Raw genomic sequence first — 11,420 nt, 5'->3', positions numbered from 1 at the left:
ACCTTGATGATGCATGCAACATATATGTATATAAATATTATTTGATAGCTTTTATTTTTGTATAAATATTCATAGAGAAGTTGGAAACTTAAGCAAGACAACTACATATAAGATAGCAGAATATATTTTATTTTAACGACCTCGAAGGACATTACAATTTTATAGTGGAATTTGAATATTTAAATATGTTTCTTTGAAAACTGTTTTTAACCGACTTCGAAAAGGAGGAGGTTACTCAATTCGACATTTTTTTTTTTTTTATGTCTGTTCACCAATTACGCCTAGATGGCTTGATCAATCGGAATGAATCCTGTTGCATCTTGTAGCGCATGGCCCCCCCCCCCCCCCGGGGGGCCCCTTATCACGACTTTTGGGGATTTGGTGTTTTTTACCGTTTTTTTTTGCCAAAAAACCGTAATTTTGATTATGTATATTCGCCGATTACGCCGATATGGCAATCAGAATGAATCCTATTGCATCTTGTAGAACATGTTCCTCCGGTGATCCTGCCATCAAGACTTTTTGCGATTTGTCATTTTTTATCCGTTTTTTTTACCAAAAAACCGTAATTTTTAGGTATGCTCGTCGATAACGTTGAGATGGCTTGATGAATCGGAGTGAAACCTCTTGCATCTTGTCGAATATTTCTTCCAGTTGGTCGCATAAAAGAAACATTTTGTGATTTGTCATTTTTTAGTCGTTTTTTTTTTAAAAACAGAAAAATTTAGTCTTGCTTCTTACTCCGAGACGGATGGACCAATCAGATTAAAACTTCTTGCATCTAGAAGAGCATTTGCCATTTGGTCCCATAACAAAACATTTGTCCTTAGTTTGTTTTTTACCACTTTATATGACTTTTTATCGCAAAGAGCGTACTATTTCACGTATGTTTGGCCTGTAATCGATGAAATCCCTTACATTTTGCTGCTGCACAGGTTTTAGCGATGATCACATTTCCAAAAATTTATGAATTTTGTAATTGTTTATAACTATTGCTATTGCAAAATTCCTTTTCTTTGCTGAAACTCGGCACGGAATTAACCGATCGAGATGAAATTTTCCGCATTTTATGATAGATGAATTCGTGATGTTCTCATTTGCAAAAATGTATGAACACTTCCATTGTTTGAAACCATTGTTGGTGCAAAATTGCTATGCTCTGGTGTAGCTCAATAAGGAATTTACCAAACGCAATCAATCCTTTCACATGTATTCCAGATAATCCGATTTGCAACAATACAGGGTGTCCCAAAAATGTTGGATATTCTTGAATGGGATGTTTTGGGGGGGAGGGGTGATTTGAAACAATTTTTTCTTAGCGAAAATGTTGTTCGAGGCTTCGTTAAAGAGATATTGACAGAAACCTCCGACCAATCGGAGCGCGATTGGCCTACGCTACGAAGCGTAGCGTAGGCTTCGAAAAAGGTGCAGTGAAAAGCATGAAATAATTTCTAGTTAATTTATATGAATACTCACTAGCTCTAGATATAATTGCTTAAAAGTATGGGAAAATGCAGTGAAAAGGGTGAAATAATTTCTATTTAAACTTCATTGTTATTCACCGCCTCTACCAAAAGCTAACCCAAACCGGAATTAAAAATTGTTTACATCTGCGCCGCCTCCAAAAAATGTGCATTGCATTTAATATAATGTATTGAATAATTTAACCAAATTCATCAAACGACGGTGAATAACAATGAAGTATAAATAGAAATTATTTCACACTTTTCACTGCATTTTCCCATACTTTTAAGCAATTATATCTAGAGCTAGTGCGTATTCATATAAATTAACTAGAAATTATTTCATGCTTTTCACTGCACCTTTTTCGAAGTCGATTCAATTTTTTTCCAAGAAATTATTTTATTAATGAACACGTAAATAGTTTCTATCATGAGGATAAAACTTAGTGAGGAAATTCTTTTCACGACGTATTTTATGTAATAGATATTATTATGGAACTATATTTACACTTCTATTATTGCCTATACTTAATTTTAGAATATTTAGAGATCTAAACTGAAAAAAAGGGACAAAACAATTTTGAGAATTATAAAAGGAGACTAAATAGAGAGAAATTGTCACAAACAATCTCCATAAAAAAGAGTCTGGATATATTAAATTATTTAGTCCAAAAATTCCGTTTATCTAAAAGGCAGCTTTATCATTAACAATAACGTTACAGATGTTAAGTTTTAGATCAAATTTCTATAAAATTGGAAGATTAAATAAAGGTGTCGATAGTAGATCCGCTTTTGTTAACGTGAATTTCTTAGATTTATCAACGATAATTTTGAATTTTTATTCAATCAAGTTCAAATTAAACTTTATCTACTCTGTTTCGCGGAAACATTGTTACGTATAGTGTGCACAATTTACGTTTAAAAGGTATACCTTTCCAAGGTATATCTTTCCAAATGTGTATACTTTCGATGCAAATAAGCGATGAAAATATTGACATTATGTACCCACTTATATCATAATTATTTGTTGAAGTGGCGAGGTATTACATACGTTGAAATCGTATAACGAACCGGTGAATAATTTCGGCAAATTTTCGGAATTTTATCTTGTTTCTAATCAGTAATTTATCGTAGTTGAATTTCAAGTTCATGTAGTTCAAAAGATTAGGTTTCTCGGTGATAATATGATACAAACTAATTTATATTATTGTTTTTTATTTCATTTGTATTCCACTTAATTAGGCAAATACAGAGATACAGTACAACATGACATTTTTAGGAACATTCTTATCATTTGTATATATATATACTATATTAAATTATAGATATAATTTATATTTGATATAAATCATTAGGTAAAATCAAGACAAAATTTCGAAAAATTGTCAAAAGTATTCACCGTTTGGTTTTCAGGGGAAAGTAAGTTTCTTGGAAATTTATATATCATTTTGCATGAATAGATATTCAAGATATAAATTATTAATTTGAAAGAGCAATCTTTATTCTCATCAAAAATAGGTAAATAGAAATTGGTTTAAGAACCAAGAAATTTACGCACTATATTTGGTACGAAAAATGTTACCTAATTGCAGTAACAAAAAGTTTCTATGTTTTTAGTTTTCAGTTTTTGTACACATGAATTTAAAGCCTACTTACTTCGTAATTAGGTTCAATAATTGTTTGCATTGCTATTTGTTTTTCTCAGCTAGTTGTTGGTGATATTAACAAGTTTGACATTATTCATATGAAAACAATTGTTTAATTTAATTTTTGTCATGAAAGTTTTAGCACATTTAGGCATTCTAAGGCTACGGTTACTATAGATTGGAATTTGGACGAAAATATGTACGGACGAGTTCTGACGAATTCGTCTGAACAAACAAACGCCTATTTTTCAATGAGAGTGTTTACACTAGCAACGATAAACATGTCAGAACATTTACGACGGCGCACAGTGGTCCCAAATGGCCGAGAAGCGGAAAAAACTTAATATCTCGAGAATGGATCATCCTATCAATCCGACACTAGTCTCATTCGATTCAGGATGAAAAAATACATTAGAATTATGTAAAAATTATTTTAATAAAAAAAATGGTAATTTTTATAATAATAAGTCTATAGCTTCTTCGCTAAGGGGAAGGTGTTTTTTTTTTAGATTCAGGCCTCATATTCGTATGTTTGGGTCATTGAACCTTGTTTTCGTGAATTTTTAACAGAAAAAAATATAGTTTTTTTAAGGTTTTTAATCATCGTACATTTTATCTATCGTGGATTTGTTAGGAATTTACCAGTCCATAATACGTCCTTTAAACATGAGCCAATTTTTGCGAAGGATGTCTTAAAAATAATGTCACATCTTCATCAGAATGGATATTAGAAGGAATTCGCAGATTCTCAAGATTTGAACATTCACACATACTTGAGAATAAAATTATGTAACTCACGAAAGAGCAAGTAGACGCAGCTGAAATTTTCATCATGTTTTCTTGGTGTAATATATGTAGATGAGAGAACGTGAGAAATCAAACTGGAGACTGTCGAAGCTTTTTTTGAAACAATAATTTTCATAAAACATTCGAAAAACCTGCATATTCGATTTACTCATTTTTTTTTATTTTTTTTTTTGCCTAAACAATAAAAAGTCATGTTCACAAATTGTTACTAGATATTATTAATGACCGATCAATTCAGTTTTACACAATCATAAGTAAAATCTTAATTTTTTTCAAAGTAACCCAAATTTCAGCATTTCGACTGATTTCCAACTTTGATAAATTATAATTTCTTTCAAAATTAAAATTTAAAACAACCATTTTACAGGGTAATTCTACAGACTATTCACAGTAACCAGGACATATTCTATAACAAAAATTTGACTTTCGAAAATTGAGTCTTTTCCACTTTGGGACCACTGTGCGGCGTCAAAACTAGTTGATAGTTTAAATTTTTCGTGCGTCTTGCGTCTATTCTTTTAGTCAGTACGTTTCTGCCGCCCAGCAAAGATGGACGAACTTGATGAATTTTATTTTCTTGAAAGTCCGTTAATGAAGATAATGTTGTCGAATGATGGTAAAATAGAGCATGTCAACGGGTTATTTTCTAGTAGAGACGATAAAGGAGAGTTTAAAATGTTATTTCAAGAATTGTGGGAGCAACCGGAAAAGTTTTTCGAGTATTTCAGAATGAGACTAGTAACATTTGAATACATACTGAAGGAGATAGAAGAAAGTATCACAAAGTTCTCTAATTTTCGTGTATGTATTTCGGCAAAACAAAAACTGGCTGTAACTTTAAGGTAAGAGTAAGTTTAACAATATATTCAGTTCTTTACTTCAATGGAAATTCGAGATATTCAAAAATGAAAATACAGGCAAGTGAAATAAAATACACAGTAAAATTGAACAAATTGCACTTGCATTTTTAACGCGTTACACTTGAAATGAACGAATCAAGGTCTTTATGTCGTGAAGCACCAAGTAGAGTTTCCGCTTGTGAACCACTCGTCGATGAACCACATGCGGAAATGCTATAATTTGTAAGACAATTACTCAACTTTCGCGCTGCGAGCATAATCAGCGCGCGTATATAGTATCGCCCTCTGGCCAAGACAAAGAGAACAATAGCGATTACAGTTACGGTTACGATTACGATTACGATTACGATTACGATAACGATTACGAACGATTACGAATATGTGTGTAGCGTTTATTTCTATAAAAGAATATACAGGGTGTCCGAAAAATGTTGTAATACCTTGAAAGGGCTGATTCGGGAGGTAATTTGAAACAACTTTTTCCTTAGCGAAAATGTTGTCCGAGGCTTCGTTAAGGAGATATTAACGGAAAACACTAACGAATCAGAGCGCGAGAATGCGGGTGGAGCGTTGGCTACGCGCTAGGCGGCTGCGCTCATACGCTACCGCGGCCGCTCCACCGGTATACTCGCGCTCTGATTGGTCGGGGTTTTCGCTTAATATCTCCTCAATGAAGCCTCGGACAACATTTTCACTAAGGAAAAAGTTGTTTCAAATCACCTCCCGAACCACCCATTTCAAGGTGTTACAACATTTTTGGAACACCCTGTATAAGATTGTCCAACGGAATGAATTAAGAATTTATGAAGTACCTCGGAGCTTACAAATTACGTATTGAATGTTGACCTCTGAATCCCCCCAAAAGATCCCCTTCGCAAAACACATTTTGGAGTTTATTTCTCACAATCATTTTTCTTTCATCAGGTACTTTCCTCAAATAAGGCAATAAACTCATTAAACAATGGTAGTCTGCATCTTCGTTTTGTTTCGTTTTCTCCTTCAATATTTTTATTTTTTGTTCTTCCAAAATCATCAATTTTTTATTTGTATTAGCATTATTTCTTTTTTTTTCACGCAAATTCATTTATTATATTTTGAAGTGTTTGTACAGATTGTTGTGATTTGTTACATCCGGCCCTGCCGGTGTCCCTGTTCATCGACCTCGCATTGCGAATAAGTTAAGATCGGATACTTTTAGGAATGCGCTTGACGTACGATTAGGAAACCGTTTCTCGGGAACCGAATCGTGGGATGTGCCAATCGGCGATATAGGCGTCAGCACTCAACTCCAGCACATCCGCTGAACTTGGGATTCCTCCCGATTTCAACGGATGCAAAAACGAAGATTCCCAAACGCGGCTCGTGCCTTGCGAGGATCAGCTAGTATATAAACCCGCTAAGACACCCCACGGGGCTGCTTAGCTGCTTAGCGTCTCTTTTACTCCACTGTCAGTACGTTATCATCGTGATAATTACCGAAATCTTGTAGTCGCGGACAGGTTAACTCACGCGTTGTCGTTACCTACGAAAGTCCGACATATAATCGGTTTAAGATCACATCGAATCTTTATCATCAATCGAACACGCACTCAGTGTCGCGCTTTGGTCATCAAATACTAAATTATTGTAGTCACGGATAGAGTAATCGTACGCGCGCCGCGTCGTTACCGAGGAAAGTCCGTTGTTAATTAGTAGAGACCCGTGTCGCGAGTGATAGTTGCCGACAAACAGATCCTTGCAACAGCACAGCCCTGGGACCACAACAGACAGCTGGTACATCCAAACTGTAAGACCGACAAGCGGTAACGTACCTGAATAATTGTATACTTGATTTCCTAAAACCGATATTGTAATATAAACTCGTTATTTTGTAACATTATATATATATATATATATATATATATATATATATATATATATATATATTTATATGCTAAACCTTGGAAACAATCATTGCAATCCCGAATTGCTCTTTCCCGTTAGCGAATACAGTTAAGGTGAGCTTTAGCTCTTTAATTGAAGACAAAGATCCCAAGAAAGAGTCCCAGATAAGCTGGGACGTAACAGATTCTAAAGCTTGTGGTGGTGATTTCAGTTCTTTTTCAGGGAAGTCAGGGGAAAAAGTAGTTCTTGAATTTTGGATGTTTTCATCAAATGTCGTCTCGCTTGGAACATTACCCTGCAATTGCCTTTTTTAGAAATTGGTCCTTCAAAAACTCCATGTTTTTGAAATAGACCAATTTAGATTTTTTAATAATTCCTCCTTCGTCTCCACTCCGTTTTTTAATATTCTTACTCAATTCCTTGCGAAACGTGTCCCTCAAATTAGTGAAAAAAAAAACAACAATTAATCAATGTTATGTTAAGTTAGTTATATTATGTTGTGTTATGTTAGTGTTTTCAATTATTCTTTTAATGGTGTTACGAGCCAGGGCGATAGCAACGCGCGTGTGAGCCCTGCGAGTGGGGTGGATTCGAGAATTGGACCGATACGATTAATTAGTATGTATCAATGGAGCCGAGGATTTGAGGATAGAGTAGATAATGCAGACGACTCTGACGCGAAGTCAGATAGTTGCAGGAATCGGTATCTCCCAGTAAAGGGTAACCGCAGGATAGGTTAAGTTTAGGAGTTCGGGTTGAGTACACAATGACTAAATCGTATCGTTAAAATGTAACACGCGTCGTTAATAAAGCCTCGCAACTTGTTAATTTAATAGAATAATAACTCGAGCGGTAAAGTTTGGTTTACTAGGATTGGTGATTTCAAAGTAAAGGTTTGATGATTGATCTTACAGACTTTTCAGTTTACACAAAGAGTATATATATTCAAAAATAACTATACTAATTACAAGTGTCCAGTGTCGTGTTGTCGCGGTTAGTGTATGAAGATAAAATTACCTAAGTGTTGCGCGGTGTTGACGCACTGGCGATGCGGGAGTCGATAGTACTTTTATGGCCGTAATAGATTTTAAAACCGTCTTCGCGGATCTGTATGGTAACGATGATCGAAAGGAACTGAAGCCCGATCTCACCAGAGTACTACTCTACAGACGATCAATGTGTCTCTGACGAGTAACTCTTTCGTACTAGCCCCCGAGCAACGAAAATCGTGGGTTTATATACCCCTAAATGTTGGTGGGGAAACCGCCAGTGATTTCCATATTAGGAAATTTGACGGTTAGGATTTTCGTTGCTCTGAGGTCGGCAGCTGTGTGCCCTGGGAAAAGGGTAGATTAGAAAGTATCCCACGCAACGCGAGTCAAAGATGATATTAAGAAGATGCAGCTGCAGGATGCACTCCAGTGAGACCGAGCTCCAAATTCCAGAAGGGTAGATAAAATAAGATTAATGAACGCGAGCTTCCAAAAACGGAGAGTTTCTGTATACGTAACAATGGATATGTTGATTTATTGTACAATAGTTGATCCTTATTACAGATTTCTATCAACTGGGATGTCATTTCAAGCACTGAGCTTCTCCTACAGAATTTCATACTGTGCTATTCGAAATATAGTTTACGAAACATGCCAAGCTGAATGGGAGTACTTCTGCGGTATACATATGTCTTTACCTACTACAGAGGAATGGAAAACCATCGCGAGTGATTTTTACAACAAATGGAATTTCTCCAATTGTATCGGTTGTATAACGGGAAACATATTCGCATGAATTCCCCCAAACAAACAGGATCGATATATTACAACTATAAGGGCTATTATTCTATTGTATTGCAGGTAGAGATCTCTATTTCACGTGTATCGAAATACCCAGGTACACGGATAATTAATGGATCTGTGTTTTAATCCGTGTATTTTTAATACACGGGTACCCGGGTATCGAAATACGCGGACATCCAGATATCTAAATATACGCATTCGTGTATTTCGATGTTCGTGTACGTAACTAGATATCCGTGTGTTTCGATACCCGGGTACCCATGTATTAAAAATACACGTGTTCTTAATCCCTTAAGGGATTAATTAATACACGTTCAAAATTGTGATCTCTAATTGTAGGGAATAGCTAATGCATATTACAAGTTCATTGCTATTCAAGTTGGGGCTTACGGTAAGCAAAGTGATGGGGGAACCTTTTCAGATTCAAATATTTATCAGTGGTTTGAAGCAGAGATTCGAACCGCTGCTGAACCCTAACCCAAACCCGGTTAAAGAAGGGAAGGGTTACTGTAACCCATAATAACCACGAAGGAACGGTTCTTGAATTTTAGGAAGAGCGGGTTAACCTGCTCGGAGTGGGTTACTAGTAGAAGAAGACATCCTAGACATCCAGAAATGTCAAAGATATGTGAACTTACAGTAATATTCAAATCAAATGAAACTAGATTGTTTAAAATGTACGAGTATATAATGAATGTAGGATTGATTAATTTTAGAGTGTTGTTAGAAACGGTATTTGTACTTTCTTTTTAAACTTCAACAATTATTTGGCATAATAAATGTACAATGAACAAACATAAGTTAAAGACGGAGTAAATATATACAAAATATGAACACACACACGTGCGAGTAAATGTAAGCACTTCCATGACCTTCTTCTCGCGGATGGACAGTAGAGTAGAAAACAGACAATATTGAAATAAAATTGATTACCATTTAGAAACATGGTAATAACTATGGTTTTTACTGTATTATTATAACGCGCATATAATCGAGTTACTCGGGTTACAGATGTCTTATGTTACCTGATTAGATGGGTTATTCTATAATGCGAAGTACCGGAACCCGGTACGGGTTAGGGTTCGAATCCCTGGTTTGAAGGAAACACTTTAAACATGCCAGAGAATGAAAATATTCCGTCAACCAACATTTCAGCACCCTTTGTTCTGTTGGGTGATGATGCATATCCTTTGAAAAGATATCTATTAAAACCGTACTCATGTGCGGTTGCTCATTTGGCTAACTGCCGAAGAAAGGATTTTTAATTATAGTTTATCAAGAGCTAGACGGTGTGTAGAATGTGCCTTTGGTATTCTGGTAGCCAAGTGGAGGTGTTTGAAAAGTGAACTTCAAATCGACCCAGATAAAGTGGACATCATAGTTAAATGCGTTTGTCTGTTGTATAATGTCATTATTGATACGAAAGGTTTTACTCCCCCCGATATTCCTGATATGGACTCTGATTCATTACAAAATGTGCCAGTTACATGGAGGTATAATCGTTATGGATGAAGTGCAAATGAGACAAGAGAAACTTTGAAAAATTATTTTATTAGTCCAGCAGGTGCGATTTAGTTTCAAAATTCCGTTGTAATGTAAATATTAGTGTAAATTGTACTGTAAAATTGTAATAAATGTAAATATTATTCATGTAAATTCAATTCTAATGTAATATTAATTAAAAATATTATTCTAAAATGTAAATATTATTTCTAATTGTTTATGTAATTAATGTAAACATAAAATCAAAATAAAAAATTGTACTTACTGCTAGTGTTCAATTCAGTAGCAACTTTCTCCCAATTTTGCCGAGAAACATCTCTATTGTGATCATTTTTATCTCTCATGTCCCATAAACACCTGTTCTCGTACACCAGACTTATTAATTTATCGTTATCCATTTATAATTGACGAAAAAATCAAACTCGTTTGAATGCTCAATTAATTCTGACGACGTCGTGAATGTTCTGACATGTGTGTCGTTGCTAGCCTAAATCAAAGAATGATTTTGATACAACTATCAGATAGGAGAAACTAATAATAGTTTTTTTTTTAAAGACAACTGAACGACTTGGAGTTCAAATGAATACGATGCAGAAACATGTGGAATTATGACGAAGCGGAGTTCTCGATGACACAGAAGCTTTTTATGATAAAGCTTTTTAGAAGATTTGTATGTGAAACCGTCATAGGAAAACGGAGCAGAACCTCATATTGTGGGGAACCTTACAAAAGGAGGGCGCCGAAAGCACGTTAGAAAAGAAGTTTTATAGAAACGAAACTCGGATACATTTACTTTGGAAAAATTGAAAAAATGAAACTCTTTTTTGCCAACGCTATAAAAGTTGTACGTTCTAAATGTATAATTAAAATGTATCTTACAAAGATTATAACTAGACTGCAGACGTTTATGCATGTTTAGAAAATTTTAATGTGCAATTAACTACAAAATGCAAACAATATGCAAGAATATAAAAATAATTGAAAGTAAAGTTCATGTTATGATATTTGCAGAATAAAATAAATTCCTGTTTAGGTCTAATTTTTGTAGCCACGTTCGATTTTATTTGCAAGATTTTATTTTGCATAAAGATCCGCAGTCTGATAATATTAGTGTGGATTGTTAGAGTGAGTGAGTTTTATTAATAACGATGCAAAGTCATGTAATCAGACTATATCGTTTAATGCACTAGTCTTGCATTTATTCATTCTTTACATTCACTTATTTAATTTGCATTTGCTTAGATACCTCTCATCGTAATTTTCCCATTAGGGATGCTAGTACACTGTCGAGAACCACTGGACATCTTAGCCATTATTTTTAACACACAATCGCACCTGTGACTTTTCCAAAGAAAGACGAACGTGATTAATGGTTGAGGGATATCTAAACTTATTCATATCATGTCAGCATATAGTTATCACAAAATATTCAATATTCATATCTTATATCTATATCTTCAA

General features: G+C 34.7%; 1 pseudogene; it reads left to right on the top strand.

Moving 5' to 3' along the window:
* The first annotated feature begins 4,465 nt into the window (after positions 1 to 4,465).
* On the top strand, positions 4,466 to 9,949 carry LOC128892707 (uncharacterized; annotated as a pseudogene).
* Positions 9,950 to 11,420: the final 1,471 nt, after the last annotated feature.

Source organism: Hylaeus anthracinus, unplaced genomic scaffold (assembly GCF_026225885.1).
Source record: "Hylaeus anthracinus isolate JK02 unplaced genomic scaffold, UHH_iyHylAnth1.0_haploid 14900, whole genome shotgun sequence".
Lineage (NCBI taxonomy): Eukaryota > Metazoa > Arthropoda > Insecta > Hymenoptera > Colletidae > Hylaeus > Hylaeus anthracinus.
This window is presented reverse-complemented; position numbering and strand designations above follow the sequence as displayed.